At 34.4% G+C, this 19,538-nt stretch overlaps 1 long non-coding RNA gene across 3 annotated transcripts; it reads left to right on the top strand.

Moving 5' to 3' along the window:
* The first annotated feature begins 2,385 nt into the window (after positions 1-2,385).
* Positions 2,386-16,684, top strand: LOC149563238 (uncharacterized). Of its 3 annotated transcripts, none has more exons than XR_016364043.1 (3): positions 2,386-2,746; positions 2,833-2,912; positions 15,751-16,684. It is a non-coding gene; the product is annotated as an uncharacterized LOC149563238 (long non-coding RNA). The 3 variants fall into 3 exon arrangements; XR_016364042.1 differs by having other exon boundaries at positions 2,387-2,746; positions 15,745-16,684; XR_016364044.1 differs by lacking the exon at positions 15,751-16,684 and adding an exon at positions 3,109-6,643 and having other exon boundaries at positions 2,393-2,746.
* Positions 16,685-19,538: the final 2,854 nt, after the last annotated feature.

Raw genomic sequence — 19,538 nt, 5'->3', positions numbered from 1 at the left:
TTATTTTTAGTATTAATTAAACTTAAATGTGATTCAACGTCATGACACCTTAAGAGTTGTAACCTATTTATGTGTTGTTGATGTATGAATGTATGTTAATTGCTTCCGGTATTCTATAATTGTTGTTGTATCTTTATCTTTAAAAAAAAATCTTTAGCAAACTTAGTGAAACTTTAGGTTACCTTCTTTTGGGTCACATGGGAGGGTGTTACACTCAGTCTCTATTGTTGACCGAGTTGTGTGTTATCCCATCCTGTGATTTTTGACAACAACACAATTTGACTTTTTGCGGCCATCACGCATTACAAGCACTATTTCATTTAATGTTGAGCAACGTTTGGGCCTTGTAATGATGACGCCAATGTATTCCTATGCCTATTTATTACTTGTAAGGATTTGATTTATCACATTTGATCTTTTACGGCTAGGTGCACATTCTTTTGCTCTTCATGTCACTTCTACAACAAGTTGCTTCAAAGGTCAAATTTTATTCTAATATCTAGTTATTGCTCTATGCAACTCTTAACTCTAGTGGTTGGGGTTTAAACTTCAAGTTTAGATCATAGTTATGCTTGAACTCTTTAAAAAGCAAAGTTGTCAATATTTTTTAGGTTCTTCTTTGGTTTTTTTACAACAAAATTGTGCTCTGTGATTATAAATTTCTTGTTTTGCCTTGCATTAATAGAAACTCATGTTTCCTCTTCTTACCATTTAATTATCTTGTACATCTTTTGTCTTGTGTTGAATGTTTCTATTTTATCATTTAATTTTGTATGTTGTATTTAACTTTCTCATGGGTGTTGTATTGTGAAGTTCTTCTTCCTTTCAACATTTCATTTGTTCAAACCTACATATGAGCCCTTTAAAGGTAAATTAGAGTTGAGACCTGTGACTTTTGGGCTCTTTTATTATTGTCATGTGCATCTACATGCAAAGTTGTAACTGAGTTTCAATCTAGTGCATCACCCCCTTTCCCTTTAAGAATCTTAGTTTCATGCATTCCTTCTCCCTTTTCCTCCCACGCAGTAGTTGAGATGCATCCTAATTGTAAGGAAGCCAACCTTCTCCAAAGATTCAACCTTGGCTTGGAGGTTGTTTCCATGTTACATGAGGTTGCCTAAGGGTCATACCTCAAGCAAGAGTGCAAAATTTTTTGTCAATAGTGATTTAGAAAGGGATCATAATAATTTGATGTGGATTCTCGCTTCTCAAAAGTGCAACTCCTTGGTGGGGCCTAACATTTAGGTATGTGTCAATAATTCATTTGGTAAATAATATATTCTTACAAGGTTCTCAAAGCTTAAAAGACAATTGTTTGGAGGTTTTGAGGTTCCTTGGTAGAAACATGTTTGGAATAAATTTTCTTAGCTCAAATCCATTTTCTTTCATGTTCCTGTTAGTTCATGATTATTGTCTTACTTAGGATAAATGATACAAGTAGGGCTTTCATGAACCCTCTAGGTGTGTCTTATGTTGTAATAGTGAGGAGTTTGTTTCCCGTCTTTTATTTTAGTGCTTCTTTAGTAAGGAAAGCTGCTACTTTTGTTGAGGTTTTTGGGGTCAAAATTATTGGCATGCCCCCTTTTTGTTTGAGTTCTTGGCACACTCAAGCAAAGCCTTTGCTAAAAATTCTTTTCTTGAAATTACATGGGCTCTTAGTCATTTTATCATTTGACATATCTGGTTGGCGATGAATCAAAGGATTCTCTAGAATGTGAGGTGGGCACTTTACACTTGTGAAAAAATATTCATTTTCTTTGTGAGATTATTTAGTCTAAATGCAATTTGACTGGAGATGTGGATCTTAGAGATGATACTAATTCAATATTAGTTGTGAGTCTGGTTGGCAAGTGGTGGTGACTTTGTTAACTAGACAAGAGCTTAGGGAGGTTTGTTAACATTTATCTTTGATTATTAGACAAATTCTCCAATTGTGTGGCTCCTTGGAATATGTTACTTTCACACACATTCTTGAGGAGTGGAATAGTATTCATAGTTGTTTGGCTAAATGGACTTTGAATAATAGGCATGATTGAAATACAATGAATAAGGGACAATTGCCTAATAACATGTCTCATGCGTTAGACTAAGTTAGATGATACTCACAAAGATTTTCTAATACTCTCGTTATTGAACATTATATTTCTTTTGTATTTGAATAAATATTTCTCCTTATTTTATTCTATCATAATAAATTTTAATACAAATTTCATTTTAATATTTTAAATAAGCATTTTTTAATGCAATTGATATGTCTTACTATTATTTATATGAATATTATAAATAAATAAAAAAGCTACAAATGAAAAAGATAGGTACCTACTACATATTGAATTTTTTAGTTCTAATAAAGTAGTAACGTTGAGGCTCTACTTTTAAATTGAAAATCATTTCATTAATCAGCTTTTTTCTAATTTCACTTCAAACAAACCTTAGAGATGCCGTTTCTAGACGGCTATTGACATGGGGGATTTGATTAACGCGAAAACACGAATCCTATGCTTCTTTACAAGTAGCCTGTGAGAGCTCTAATGTTGTAATCGTCGAAAGGATACAATGGAAGCAAAAAGGGCAGTCCGTGGAAGAACAAATTGCTAAATCTAATTTTGCTTTCTTCAAATCTGAAGTCTGAGAAGGAAGCAGGAGCGTTTTAATTAAGATGGCAGGAGACATATCAATATCTTGGTTTGAGATCGGCCCTAATTTGGTCAAGCTAGTAGAGGGCATTTACAGATCTACAGATAAGGTATGCCTAGGTTTTTAAGAGTATTTAAGCATATATTTGATCCCACTTTTTCTCAGATTTGCTGTGGCATTTGCATAATTATAAAGGGCCGGCTTGAGGAGAATATGTGCAAAGAAGTTGGGAAGATCTATTGGGTATTGAAGCTTTTCATGTGTCAAATGTTAAGGTAAGTCAAAACTATTTTTAATTGATTATCTAAATCTTTTTGGAAGGGGTTATATTATAAAATTAATAATTTTATTGTGTTTTTCTTCATTTTTATTAAGGTATGTCAAAGATATTTTGAATTGTTTATCTGTATCTCTTTGGGAAGGGTTATATCATAAAATTCATAGTTTGATTCTGTTTTTTCTCATTTCCAGCGGCAGTTTTTGGGAAAAATGACATATGAAATCAATATGGGATAAGAATAATACATCAGAGATTTTGTTATAGTAGACAAAATTTACGGATGTATTTCTTACATCCCATCCACGGTGATTGATGAATACAAGATGAATTTGCTTGCGGAGTGGGGATTCTTGGCATTTCTTGATTCACAAGAGATGGAATTAGGAAATTCGTTTCCTTCTACCATCATGAATGCCATCTATTCTGCTTCAGTTCACATCGCCATCTTTTCAAAAAAATTGCGATTTGGAAATTCATTTCCTTCTACTATCTTCAATGTCATTTAATCTGCATCAGTGCACATCGCTATCTTCTCCAAAAGATTACGAGTCGGAAATTCATTTCCTTCAATTATCGTAATTGTTGTTTGTCATGTTTCAGTTCACATCGCCAAAGTCTTAAAATTATATCTTTGTCAGTTCACTTTATTATCTCTACCCCTCTCAAAAAGCTAAATAATTTTGATTCAATTGAAGTTGTCATGTAATGTGCTATGTTTTATCGAAATCATCGTCTCTAATCCCGCTTGAGTTCAAATTGTCATTTTCTCAACCAAAAAAATGTCAACGGTCATTCCTCAATTCAATATTTATTTCTTGTTTGTGTTTTGGATGGACCGTTTAGCATAATTTTTTGTTAAGCTCTTTTCAAAATTGGTTCTCATTGTAATGATGACTAATATTTTCAGTGCAACTCTATATACTTGAGATTGGTAGAAAAGATACAACCATGTTACAGAAAATCTCATTACACGACAATTATAATGGCTTCTGAAACTAACCGTATTTGTTTTTCCCTTGATGAATCCTAGTGTGATCTGAGCCATTAATATAAATCATAAAACATTATTTCCAGAAATCTTTATACTCAGTCTCATAGACCATGAAATTATATCTTCAGTTGATTTGTTAAATGTTTTGCAATGGTAACAAGTTGAACCCAAACAAAACAAGATTTGGGATGTACTGGAGAATGTTTTCTTTCTTATTTTTACTCGAGGCAATCCAAATTTCAGAATGTTTATGCTAAACCATCCCTATCTCAGGGATTGACTTGAAGAGAGGCACCTCTTTGCAGTCCCCAATTGTTACAGATAATATCGATATCCTGGACCAGTGAAATGTTATATTAGCCACAAATATACTTAATTTGAGTTGTTTAGAACATGGCTGAACTATTTTCTTTATAAAGTAAAAAAATGATCAAGATCATACCATTTGCATTTTCTGTTTAGTAATATCAGTTTTACTTTTGAGGTTAATTGTATATGTTTTTTTATTAAAATCAGCATCATAATAAGGGTGCTGATTGGTATACACAACCGCAGTCTGAAGGTGTCAAAAGAGACCAACAATATACTAACAAAGATGTTACCTCTCTTACAAACAAGAGCTGCAGGGCAGCACAGTTCCTGCCAAGTGTAGAAAAGGAAGATTAATTTAGTAGGAACAATGTATCAGATTAGAAATTATAAAAATATGAATCATGAGAGAAAACTAATACAGAGAAATGTTGTCATTAGTATATGTGAGACTAGAAACACCAATACAATTAATCGTGATAGCCTTCTATCAGCAGTTGTGCAATATTATGCACCTTGAAGAAAATGCACACATGGATCAATGTCTAACAGTGTACTCTTATCTGAAGAGTTTTCTAAGAGTCACTTCATGAGAGGACCATGTAGAGATCTCAGCATCATGTGATAATTGCACCAATGGCTAGAGTTACTGATAAGTCCCATAATTCCTGAGATTAGAAATAAAAAAGCAAAACCTAAACAATTTAAGGAAATCAATTGATCACATTACATGGTGGGTACATAAATATTAGTTAACATCTTCAATTCGAACCTTGACAGCGTCCATCATCTGCCATTTGGTCTTGTGAATAATGAAAAATTCAGAACTCATGCTATCATGTATTAATTCTATAATTTTATCTGTATTAATTTATACTTTAATAAAATATAAATGTAACAACTGTACTCTTATCTGAAGAGTTACAAAACAAGAAAAATTTAAATTGTGAACCAAGAAAAACTCAATGAATAGTAACTAAAAATTGGAAGTCAGCTAAGTGTCAGGCAAGTCCAAGGATCTATCACCAGCATTAAATCAAATGCTTGAGAGCTTATACCTAGAGCATCCCTGCACAAGTAACAAGCTAAAATCAATAATCTCTCCTAGCATGCTCCATATCTGACACAATGTAAGCTTTGGAACACAGTATGGACGCTGGAGATCTATCCAAATATAATGAACGTGCATCTGTATGAAAATTATAATTGGCAAAAATTTGGAAATAGCATGAGCATAGGAAAATAAAATAAGTAGTCATACCAGAATCATTTAACCGCTTGTCATGTTTCATCCACAAATGAATAACATTTCCCTTGTCAGATATTTCCTTGCTAGTACCCTGGTATGGCCAGCATAGTGCTTCTAAGCTTCTTCATTCTCATTATCTTTTTCCATGTGCATAATGTGGTCAGGCATGGTGCTAAAAGATGTAGATTCGAAAGCCATCTAACAAGTCCATCTGCAACTGAGGGTGAGAAATATGATTTTGAAGATATACATTGGACTTGTATTGAGGGAGAGAGAATATAACGAAGACTAAGAGAGGAGCTCTAATTCACAGGTTTTCTCAAAATTAAATAATATTTACATACCCAAAACCTCAAAACATTTTTTTATCAAACAAACCATAAAATAAAGATAAGAGTAATCTAAGTCGATGTTGATAAAGAAGATGTTAATGTTTATTAGAGATAAATCTACATTTTTTCAGAAGAGAATAGAAAACTAACATAGACTCGAATCAGTTGTGTCAAGTCCAGTTTGACCAAGCTTCTATAAACCTGGCGTTCATCATTTTTTAATTACCAAACAGAGGATTCAAACGCCCTTATAAAGAGAGAAATAGAGTCATGTTGGGAATAGAGATTAACCCAGACCTGAAAAGATCACGAAATCACTCTCCATTTACCAAAAACTATCCACAGATAAAATTGTTGTGGATGGTGCCTTTCATATTTATAACATAGAAATAATGAGAATCTATAGGATAATGTTCTTACAGAGTTGTGCGTTTGGACCTTGGAGCAAAGCCATCTGCACTGCTTCCAAAGGATTTTATCACATCACTGAAAGAGCTATAATTCCTGTCGCTGGAAAAGATGGAAGAGTCTGAATATTGGGTTCATCTGTGAATTCAAATGCTGGAGCAATGTCATGATTTCTTAAAAGCACAAACAATTGCTTTGAATTTCCTCCTTCAGAGAGAGTTTTCTTCCAATTAGCAGAAGAATAGTCTCTAATTATCTATCCTTTTCGTTTGGGAGTTTATCATCTGTGCTGTTATTGTTCGCTGTAGAGATCGTTTTCAATGGAAATTGTCATTTTCTGGGATATTTCAATCCAAACTATTGAAAATAACTAATGTCCAGGAATTCTTGGGAAAAAAAAGGAAATATGAATAAGACGGTGTTTATTTGATTGGCAATCAGTTTCACATTTGTTGCAACCTGCTCTGCTAAATTGGAAGCATCTGATGCAGAGGGGAGCTCACCCAACTTAGTAATATTATACATAGTACTTAGATGGCATCAACGTATTAGAGCATAGTTTTATGTACTAACTGAGCGCTGCAGTGAGGAAAAAGATCATCAATTGAAGAGTGTTTAATCAAGAGAGGTGGATAAATGCATACCAGCAAATTATCATATTCAACTTTACCTTGTCCCCTAAAATAACCCCAAAAGAATGCATGCAAAATATGAAAGCACAAAGAGGGCACGTGGGCTGTTCATCCAAATGCCTTAAAGAAAGGTTTCCAAATGCCTTAAAAAAGGGTTTTCAAATGGACTGGAAAGAATGCAATATTGAAACTTAAGAATTTAATGGCAGTGATACGCAGACATGGGAAATTGCATTTCCTTTATCTGGGGAAGCTCTAAATTTCAGATTATATTCAGATTTGTCGGAATTGCCGTGTTCTCTTGTATTGAAATTTGTGTTTTCTTTTAATTGTCTTCCATCACCAAATCCACATCCAATTAGATTGAAACAAAACATTTTGAAACTAATTTAACTAATATCTACGTTAAAAGGCGTGCAACTTCACTAAACAAAGGGCAAATGCACTCATAAATCTTGAGAAACTCTTAAATTTGATTGGTAGTTACCATCTAGTTTAATCACTGTTTAAGCTGTAAGCCTCCGCAATAGTTCCATGCCATGTCTGGCAGGAACTAATAAAGACCAAGATCAACATACTAATAGAGTTAGAAGTCCACCTTAAGAGTGGGTAGACGGTTCACTCACACCATAGGGAGACGAATGAGATGCTAGAGGTTTTTTTTAGAACTTTCTTAACTGTCTATACTATACTATCAATAATATCCCCACCACAAGAGGGGAGTGGTCAAGACTGTCAACATAGGAGGCAGAGTGCTGAGAAGGTTGCACATTATCAGCCAAAGATTGGATCAGAGCAAAAGTAGCAGATCGAGAAGGGTCCATGCAGGCAGAGGGGGCTGCACCAATAGCAGGAGCCACAGGGGTTCAACTGTTTATGTTTATTTATATCAATTATAATACATAATTGGACCATACTTTATGATCTATCATCAAGAATAGAAAGATGATAAGTTGCAAACTACATAAGATTATAAAGAGCTGGGATAAAGAGGAGGAAAGAAAAAAACATGTCACAATAAACATAAACAATCAAATCTAAAAGTAACACAAAATTCTATTTATTTATTTTTACTGAAATCAACCAATTGCATTTTTGCTGCAGATATAAAGATTTAGTTAATATCATTATGAAGCAGTATGGGGTTTACATGTCTCACAAAATCTTGGCAGGACATGTGTCTGGTAATACAGACAATTATAATTGTATAAGAGCTGTAGGTTGTTTTTACCTGGAGGTGAACAATTAATATGGCTTAATCAAACTCCTATTAGCATTTACCAAAAAAAAATCTAATTTACTTTGAGATCAGGTTATTTATATGTAGTCTTTTTAAATGTTTGCTTTAAATGTTTGCATTTTTGGGAGAGAACTAAAGGTTCAATTTTGTGTGACATAAAATGTTTAGCGTTTCTAGTAGAGAGGGAAATTTCTTTTTTCTGCACTAAAAATGGAATATCATTAACATCTTGAAGTTTTCAGCCCATATGTGATTATAGTTAAGTTAAAGCAACGGGAATGATTCTTGCAGTAATTGCTCATAACTGCAATTGATTTCCTTCTTTTAACACTTCCATAGGTGTATCTTGATTTTTGTAGATTTTCCTGAATTTTAACCAATTTGATTATTTCATTGTCTATCAAATTTTATAATTCTTGGTAACTATAAAGAGTCTATTTCGAGATGGGTCTGTTTTAGGTATCGCAAAATTGATTATAGATAAGCTTGGAATTTTATTTCAACACCTAGATGCATTAAAGAGAAAATGATTAATTGCAAGATAGTTTTTTTTTTTTGGGTCAGGTACTGAGTTCAGGTTCGAATACTAGGCTTTTTTATTGGTTAGGTAGGCAAAAATTAGAGATTGAGGTGGAAGAGTTATGGCGTCTGTTTGTGGAATGTGCGTTTGCATTAATGAGCAAGCAAGAAGAAATAAATATACACAAAGGTATTGAAAAGTTACTTAATGAGCAAGAGCCATTTTTGATGAGGAAAGCCATCGAGTTAAGAATTAATCGAGGGTCGGATTGTTAGAACAAGGAAAAACAAAACTGAAGCAATAAGCAAAATAAATAAATTTCAAATATGGCTAATTCCATAATTCCACAGTTATGGAAAATGAAAATTATAGAAATGCTCCACATCAGTTCTGGTGCATTCATATAAAAAGGTTAGATTACTATATACATTTCAACTAAAAAACAACCTTCACAGGGATAAATGAAAAACCTCAGAATCTAAGAGTGCAAATTTTCATATATGCATTGGACATTAAACACCAAAAGACCAAGAACTAAAGTCCTGAGTAGTAGAATGCAGCAATGCTCCTTTTGAAAAATTAAAAGGATCTGCAAGTAATGAAGATTTTTACCTGGTCCATGAAATAGTCTTGTGATGGACTTCACTAACCAGAGTTTGAAAAGATTGGTGGTCTCTTTTTCACTGCTTAATAAGGAGGTGTATATATATAACTTTGAAGTTTTGCTTTGAGGAAAGAGCATTTTCAGTTGTATCAGATTGGGGTAGGCTCTTAAGCGATGTATTGCAACAGCATAGTTCAATGATTCTCTCTATAAATATGTGTTGGTTGCCTTGCCATTCCATATTTTTCCTTGACCTCTTTTCTTGCTCCTTTGCTATGGCTGATTTTTTATATTACATTCCATTTTTAAAAGTTTGCTGAGCCTTCTATTAAACTGTTATAGAACCCTGGACTTGTTGAGGGTATCAGGTTGTCTTCCGTAGAACAATCACTTCACTATTCTTGTGGTCCTTTTTAAATTTCTATGGTTGCGTGGTAGCCTGCTAGGTAAGGGAAGAATGGGAGGATTCAATATCTTCTCCGTTGAACATTTTATTGGACTTGGACTACTCAGAGAGGTGCTTACTAGTCTGTAGAAAATTCTTGCAGTGATAATGCCCGAAGCGTTGGAGAATATTACAGTGATCTTAAGATTTAAACTCTCACTCTAAATACACCCACCCATATGTTTTTGAGGTAGATTTTATGTTAATCGTTCTTCCAAATATTTTAGGGGAGAAATTTTATGGTACAATATTTTCAGGGTGCTATCATGTGCATTAGTGCTCCAAAAAGGAGAAAACTTCATTTCATTTGAGAGATCTCTGACGGGTCATCTTTAAGGGTTATACTATTCATAGATAATAAGATAAGATAAATTTATTAATATCTAATGGGAGACCAACAAGGGTCTATGGGACTAAAAACTTACAGAACAAGAAGTAAGGAACCAGCAGACCACCAAACAGTGGTCGATAAAGAAAACAAAAGAGAAAGAGAACCAGATATGAGGCGCAAACTAAGGGTTCTTCCTAGGTTGGAAGAAGTCTAACACTGAGGGATACAGATCCAGGCAGGGGAGAGCATGTAGCCATCTTTGAAATTTGTTGGTGGGATTACGTTGATGAAGATGAAGATGAAGATGAGGATGAAAATAAGCCTTGAGGGTCACACGGATCTAGAGTGAACAATGGTGGAGGTATCTAAGGGCTGCTTCACACCCCGCCTAGGGGGCAGGGGCGAGAAGAAGTCTATAATGAGCTTCTCAGCAGCCTGCTTCTGGGGAAAATAAGTTGTAGGTTGTGATCACGAAGCTGGATCACCTCCTGGAGATAAAGCGCCAAACATATTTGATTAGTGTAGTTGAAGGAGGTCAGTGAGCTACACTCTCCAAATAAACAATAAAATCTCCCTCTGATCTTGTAATAAATAGGGCAATGGAAAATGAAGTGCAACTTAGTCTCAATCTCGGCCAATGTGCATAGCCTGCAAATACGGTCCTCTCTATCAATTTGGTGGTTAGTTTGGGTCCATAGACGATGGGAACCAACCTTGAAAGATCCTAGTGTGAACCGAAGAGAATGGCAGCAACGTTGTGATAAATATCTAGGTCGAGCAGTAATCCCATCTTGCATGTCCAGAAAGTGCTCAGCATAGAATGCCATCCTCGGACTTAACCCCTTAGGTGGGTTGGTCCAAGTCATAACGAGGTACTGTTTATAGATTTCAAGTCTGATCTGCTCGTTCAACTCCTGCCTGGAAGGGAGAAGATGAGTAGGAGCGTCTAACGAGAACCGAAAGGGGGGCAAGTGATCAATGTTTATCTCGATGGAGCTCAGAAGGGATGTGGCCTGGGCATACCAGCAACAGGCTCTCACGGAGGTGTCGGATTTGGCAAGCGCAAATGAGGAGCAGTATGTAAGGTAAGAGTATTTGTCCCGACCATCAGAGTAGTCCACAAAACAACGAAGATGGTGGAGAAACCATATCAAGTCAAAAATAGCCCCCAATCTAAAGGGATGAGCTCTGAACTCAGCTAGAATGATATTGTGGGATATGGAGTGATGACATCTGATGATCCGCCGAAGAAAGAGAGTCTAAATACACTCAATGGAGGCCTAGTCCAAATCAAGCAATGATGGTCCCCAAACAGTCGAACCATATAGAACAGTAGGTTTGACCAGAGAGTCCAGGAGGGACAACTTGGACGAGGTGTCTTGGAAATGGTGTCTGAAGCACTGTCTCTCAATCATGGCATGGGAACCCATCCCTTTGTTGATCCAGGGCTAAATGGAGGGTCTCAAACTAAACTGAGGACTAGAGAACTTGACCCCAAGGTAAGTGTACGAGGAGGCGATCTCAATCTCCTGACCCTGGAAGTAGAAATGTAAGTGTGAGGTCTTCAAGAAATTGAAGACCATGACTCGAGTCTTCCCCAAGTTAACCACAAGCTGTGTCGAGTCACAAAAGGAGGCTAAGTTGTCAAGAGTTCTCTGGAGGCTCTCGGGTGAGGAGGCAAGAAGAATCACATCATCCACAAAAAGAAGGATGGAGACTAAAACCTGATGTAAGAAACAACCATCACCTGGAAGGGATGAGTCTTTGATAAATCCCTCAAGCTCGTTGATGTAGATGCCAAAAAGAGTGGGGGAGAGGGGGTACCCTTGCTTCACCCCAATAGTGCTCTGAATAGGATTAGAGAGCCCCGCTGGAGTCCTGAATCTGCCCTCGACCTGCTCATAGAGTCTTATAATGGTTGTCAAAAGAATCTCTGATATCCCAATTGAGCCTTTGAAAAAGGGCAACTCTAGGAATGGAGTCAAACGCCTTATAGAAGTCCACAAAACAATAGTAGACTTTCGCAGAGCGATGACGAGCCTCCTCAATGACCGCTCGTAAGGTCAAGATATGATCCATAGTTTGATAATCTTCTCTGAAACCAGCTTGAGCGCTAGCCCTACACTTCATCATGTCTAGTTCCCCCGAAAGAATAGTATTCAGTGCTGTGGCATAAAGTTTGGCAAAGATATTCCCAATCATGATGCTCTTGTAATTGTTGGGGTCAGAAATCAACCCTGACTTATGAATCAGATGGATCATGTGCCTTGACCAAGCCTCCAGAAAGTCGGTACAAACCACTCTATTAAAGAGTGTGGCGAGATAGGAGCTAATCACCAGACTACCAAGCTTGAGTAGTTCTGCTTGGAAACCATACTCATCGGCAATGCATCTCATAGATCTGACGACCTCGTGGATGATAGAAGTGGTAAAGATACGACAGTCAGGGGGTGCGATGAGGTGGAGAGGTGGCAGGCCTGGGATGTCATAAAGGGTGGTGGTGTGGGAGATGAGGGAGCATAGGTTGATGGAGGAAGGTGGGGGCAGGTAACACAGGAACAAGGTGAGCCAAAAGAGCTTTGGGTCCTGGCTAAGCATATCGTATAAGAATTTGCACTGTGAAACCATGTAAGCTCGTTTCTTCGCACGAAGAAACCGGCTATAGGAATGCTGAAAATCGTCAATAGCCGAAGGGGAGGTCTCAAAGGTTAAAGTCAAGTGGCGGTGAAAGGCTTTACAATCAGCATCGAACCAGTGGTTCATATGTCTTTCCAAACTCTTTCATAATTAATGATGAGTAAAAATATATAGGCGATTCATGGCAAATTGTAATTTTATGAAGGTTGCATAGAGATGAAGGTTGTATAGGGATGGAGGTACTTGGTATTTGAGATTCAGGTAAAAATATATAGGTGATTCATGGTAAATTGTAGTTTTATTAAGGTTGTATGAGATGAAGGTTGTATAGATGGAGATACTTGGTATTTGAGATTCAATATGGTTATTTTTTAAAATAGGAAACTTGGATATATTGGTTACACCATTTTTTTTAATCTAATTTTATATTTTATAGAAAATGTAAAAATCTAATGACATTGAGTTTTCAAAATAAGAATAGTGATAAAATTTGTTATCAAATATTAACTTTCAAGATTAAATATACAAATTGAAATGTGGTACAATTATTGTATCAAAGTTTGAATCTAATTAGTGATTACATATTGAAATAATCATGATAAATAACAATCTAATATGCAAATGAAAAATTGAAACAAAAACTAAAAATCTTAATCAAGTTCCTTAACTATGATGATCTCCGTTGAGAATCTAATACTTAGGCATATTAGTACCTGAGGCATGGGTACACTACCCATGCAACTATGGGAGTTATGGATCTTGTTAGGTTTTGAGATAGTTTGTAGTCAAGTCCAATAATGTCATACAACTTGAGGTCACATCTAGTAGGAACCTCTTTTACTTTTTAATGAGGTTCTAAGTATTGTTCTAATTTGGAGCAGGAAAAATCATTTTTATGCTACTAGTTGAATTCAATGTAATGGTTATAATTTTGACTAATTCATATTAATGAATTGATTAGTGAACTTGTGAGAAATATTACTCAAGGTGCAAGGTGAGAGGCTAGGAATTTAATTTTTGTGGTTCAACGAAGAGTCAAATGTATCATAATGTCAACCTTGTGTCTTTCTAACATTGCCAAACCTAGATTTACGCGATTAAATTTGACAGTTTATCCTTAATCCAAAGAACCCAAAAAACCCAATCACTCGATCAATCTTAATAATTTAATTGTTTTAATCATGTCTTAGGAAGTCATCTCTGAGTATGAGTTGCTTTAAATATGGAATAATAATAAATAAATAATAAATTGTTAAATATAAATAGACTTATGTATAAACAAATGTATCAAGATGCCAAATAAATAAATCTAAACAAGCTGAATAAAAATATGGGACCCCACGTGATGAGGTTTGTTTGAAGTGAAATTAGAAAAAAGCTTATTAATGAAATAATTTTCAATTTAAAAGTTGAGCCCCTCAACGTTACTACCTACTTTATGAAAACAAAAAAAAATTCAATATGGAGTAGGTACCTATCTTTTTCATTTGTAGCTCTTTTTTTAAAAATAATATTCATATAAATAATAGTAAGACATATCAATTGCATTAAAATATGCTTATTTAAAATATTAAAATGAAATTTGTATTAAAATTTATTATGATAAAATAAAATAAGGGTAAATATTTGAATAAGAAATATAATGTTCAATAAAGAGGGTATGAAAATCTTGTGAGTATCATCTAACTTTGTCAAACACATGAGACATGTTATTAGGCAATTGTCCCTTATTCATTGTATTTCAATCATGCCTATTATTCAAAGTCCATTTAACCAAACAACTGTGAATATTGTTCCACCCCTCAAGAATGTGCATGAAAGTAACATATTATTCCAAGGAGCCACACAATTGGATAATTTGTCTAATAATCAAAGATAAATGTCAATGAACCTCCCTAAGCTCTTGTCTAGTTAACAAAGTCACCACCACTTGTTAACCAAACTCACAACTAATACTGAATTAGTAACATCTTTAAGATCCACAACCCCAGTCAAATTGCTTTTAGACTAAATAATCTCACTCAAACCATAGGGAGACGAATGAGAGGCTCGAGTCTTTTTTTCAAAAACTTTGTTAACTGTCTATACTAGACTATCAATAACATCCCCACCACAAGAGGGGAGTGGTCAAGACTGTCAACATAGGAGGCAGAGTGCTGAGAAGGTTGCACATTATCAGCCAAAGATTGGATCAGAGCAAAAGTAGCAGATCGAGAAGGGTCCACGTGAGCAGATGGGCTGCACGAATGGCAGGAGCCACAGGGGTTCAACTGTTTATGTTTATTTGTATCAATTATAATACATAATCAGACCATACTTTATGATAGAAAGATGATAAGTTGAAAATTACATAAGATTATAAAGAGGTGGGATAAAGAAGAGGAAAGAAAAAACACCATAAACATAAACAATCAAATCTAAAAGTAACACAAAATTTTATTTATTTATTTTTTCTGAAATCGACCAATTGCATATTTGTTGCAGATATAAAGATTTAGTTAATATCATTCTGAAGCAGTAGGGGGTTTACATATCTCATAAAATCTTGACAGGACATGTGTCTGGTAATACGGACAATTATAATTGTCTAAGAGCTGTAGGTTGTTTTTACCTGGAGATAACAATTAATATGGCTTAATCAAACTCCTATTAGCATTTACCCAAAAACAATCTAATTTACTTTGAGATCAGGTTATTGTCTTTTTAAATGTTTCCTTTAATGTTTGCATTTTTGGCAGCGAACTAAAGGTTCAATTTTGTGTGACATAAAATGTTTAGCGTCTCTAGCAGAGACGAAAATTTCTTTTTTCTGCACTAAAAATGGGATATCGTTAACATTTTGTAGTTTTCAGCCCATATGTGATTATAGTTAAGTTAAAACAACAGGAATGATTCTTGTAGTAATTGCTCATAGCTGCTATTGATTTCCTGCTTCTTTTAACACTTCCATAGGTGTATCTTGATTTTTGTAGGTTTTGCTGAATTCTAACCAATTTGATTATTTCATTGTCTATCAAATTTTATAATTCTTGGTAACTATAAAGAGTCTAATTAGAGATGGGTCTGTTTTAGGTGTCGCAAAATTGATTATAGATAAGCTTGGAATTATTAATTTCAACTTGCTCGCAGGAACAGAGAACCTAGATGCATTAAAGAGAAGATGATTAGTTGCAAGATATTTTCTTTTGGGTCAGATACTGAGTTCAGCTTCGAATACTGGGCTTTTTTATTGGTTAGGTAGGCAAAAATTAGAGATTGAGGTGGAAGAGTTATGGCATCTGTTGGAGGAATGTGAGTTTGCATTAATGAGCAAGCAAGAAGAAATAAATCTACACAAAGGTGTTGAAAAGTTACTTAATGAGCAAGAGCCATTTTTGATGAGGAAAGCCATCGAGTTAAGAATTAGTCGAGGGTGGAATTGATAAGTAGGAGATAATTTCCACAGCAATAAGCAGGAATTGATAAGGGTGGAATTGTTAAGGGTGGAATTGTTAGAACAAGGAAAAACAAAACAGAAGCAAAATAAATAAATTTCAAATATGGCTAATTCCATAATTCCACAGTTACGGAAAATGACAATTATAGAGATGCTCCACATCGTTTCTGGTGCATCCATATTAGAAGGTTAGATTACTATATACATTTCAACTAAAAAACAACCTTCAGCAGGGATAAATGAAAAAACTCAGAATCTAAGAGTGCAAATTTTCATATGCATTGGACATTAAAGACCAAAAGACCAAGAACTAAAGTCCTGAGAAGTAGTAGAATGCAGCAATGCTCCTTTTGAAAAATTAAAAGGATCTGCAAGTAATGAAGATTTTTACCTGGTCCATGAAATAGTCTTGTGATGGACTTCACTAACCAGAGCTTGAAAAGATTGGCGGTCTCTTTTTCACTCGTTAATAAGGAGGTATATATATATATATATATAGCTTTGAAGTTTTGCAGAGAGGAAAGAGCATATTTAGGTGTATCAGATTGGGGTAGGCTCTTAAGCGATGTATTGCAACAGCATAGTTCAATGATTCTCTCTATAAATATGTGTTGGTTGCCTTGCCATTCCATATTTTTCCTTGACTTCTTTTCTTGTTCCTTTGCTATGGCTGATTTTTTATATTATATTCCATTTTTAAAAGTTTGCTGAACATTTTATTAAACTGTTTTAGAACCCTGGACTTCTTGAGGATATCAGGTTGTCTTCCGTAGAACGATCACTTCACTCTTCTTGGGGTCCTTTTTAATTTCCATGGTTGTGTGGTAGACTGCAAGGTAAGGGAAGAATGGGAGGATTCAATATCTTCTCCGTTGAACATTTTATTGGACTTGGACTACTCAGAGAGGTGCTTACTAGTCTGTAGAAAATTCTTGCAGTGATAATGCCTGAAGCGTTGGAGAATATTACAGTGATCTTAAGATTTAAACTCACTCTAAATACACCCACCCATATGTTTTTGAGGTAGATTTTATGTTAATGGTTCTTCCAAATATTTTAGGGGACAAATTTTATGGTACAATATTTTCAGGGTGCTATTATGTGCATTAGTGCTCCAAAAAGTAGAAAAGTTCATTTCATTTGAGAGAGCTCCGATGGGTCACCTTTAAGGGTTATTCTACTCATATGTATTTCCAAACTCTTTCATAACAAATGACAAGCAAAAATATGTAGGTGATTCATGGTAAATTGTAGTTTATCAAGGTTGCATAGAGATGAAGGTCGTATAGCGATGGAAGTACTTGGTATTTGAGATTAGGTAAAAATATATAGGTGATTCATGGTAAATTATAGTTTTATCAAGGTTGTATAGATGGAGGTACTTGGTATTTGAGATTCAATAGGGGTTATTTTTTATAATAGGAGATGTAGATACATTGGGCACATCATTTTTTAAATCTAATTTTATATTTTATAGAAAATGTAAAAATCTAATGACATTGAGTTTTCAAAATAATAATAATGATAAAGTTTATTATCAAATATTAACTTTCAAGACTAAATATACAACTTGAAATGTGGTACAATTATTGTATCAAAGTTTGAATCTAATTAGTGATTACATATTGAAATAATCGTGATAAAAAACAATCTAATATGCAAACGAAAAATTGAAATAAAAACTAAAAATCTTAATCAAGTTCCTTCACTATGATGATCTTTGTTGAGAATTTAATACTTAGGCATATTAGTACTCGAGGCATGGGTACATTACCCATGCAACTATGGGAGTTATGGATCTTGTTAGGTTTTGAGATAGTTTGTAGTCAAGTCCAATAATGTCATACAATTTGAGGTCACATCTAGTAGGAACCTCTTTTACTTTTTAATGAGGTTTTCAATATTGTTCTAATTTGGAGTAGGAATGTGATTTTATTATTTTTATGCTAGTAGTTGAATTCAATGTAATGGTTATCCTTTTGACTAATTCATATTAATGAATTGATTGGTGGACTCGTGAGAAATATTACTCAAGGTGCAAGGTGAGAGGCTAGGAATTTAGTTTTTGTGGTTCAATGAAGAGTCAAATGTATCATAATGTCAACCTTGTGTCTTTCTAACATTGCCAAACCTAGATTTACACAATCAAGTTTGGCAATTTATCCTTAACCCAAAGAACCCAAAAAACCCAATCACTTGATCAATCTTAATAATTTAATTGTCTTAATCACATGTTAGGAACCATGCTCTTGTAGGAAGCCATCTCTGAGTATGATTTGCTTTAAGTATGAAATGATAATAATAAAAAATAAATATTAAATTGTTAAAAATATAAATAAACTTATGTATAAACAAATGTACCGAGACACCAAATAAATAGATTTTATAGATGAATAGAAGCACTTCATTTTAAGGCATCAATACTAAGGAGTTAAATGAAATACACTAATAACAAAAGGTAAATGGGTAAAGCATAAAGAAGATGAAACATAATTAGATCAATTTTTTTTTTTTGCAAGGAGATACAATGTAACTTCAGAAAAGTTGTGAAATAAAATTTAAAAATCCATCATTATACCCATGGACCTATTAAATAGAAATTACAAAAATAACGAATAAAGGATGGGAAAAAACAAAAATCGACAACAAAGAAATGTTTAGTATAGTGATTAGGAAGAGAGAGAAAATTGATTGCTACAACTCAGTAAAAGAATTAATGCTGATGGTCACTCAAGAGAGGTTGTACCTTACCTTACCTCATATTTGTTTCCAAGGTAGTTGCATTGCATCAATGTTGAGTTTCCTTGTTCACTGGGTAGGATGCTTAAAACAAATATCTCACAGATAAAATGCAAGGAGAATTTTGGAGAAAAGGGGATTCGAGTGTAGAATGTTGATTCTATTCACTTTTGTCTATGCATGGATTAAAATGCATTGTTGACCAAAATTACCAATTATATATATATATATATATATATAGTTTAAAGAATACAATTGAAATTACGTGATGTCCTCAACACCATTAATTAAATTAGTTTAAATTTATTATATTTTTAAAATTTATTTGGCATGTTGGTTGTGTCTACATCATTTGTAATCCTTCTAGTTCCTTGAAGCCATATATATGGTCAAGTTTGTTATAGTGGTACGAATGTGAATTTGGTATTTCATTTGTAATTGCAAATTCTAGTTGGCATTTTGTTGTCTGTCACTTTGGAGGTGAAAGATCCTCCCTACATGGTATTTGTATGTCAGTGGGAGTAACTCCTCACCCTATTGTGCTCTTGGTCCAAAACTGTTGAATTTGAAGTGTTATCATTATTGAATTTGAATTACTCCTTACATGTGCAATCCTTGTGAATGGCTTGGCGATTGAACATAGTAATTAGTGACTATCAAATTGTTGTTCATTCTTTCATAAACCACAACATTGATATAGTACCTCTAATTTTATCCTCCATAATAGTCCTTTCATGAGTTCATACCC

Source organism: Cupressus sempervirens, chromosome 4 (genome assembly GCF_028749045.1).
Source record: "Cupressus sempervirens isolate cs-2001-9-10 chromosome 4, ASM2874904v1, whole genome shotgun sequence".
NCBI classification, from domain to species: Eukaryota; Viridiplantae; Streptophyta; class Pinopsida; order Cupressales; family Cupressaceae; genus Cupressus; species Cupressus sempervirens.
Note: the sequence above shows the minus strand (reverse complement) of the source record. Positions and strands in the feature narration are given on the sequence as shown.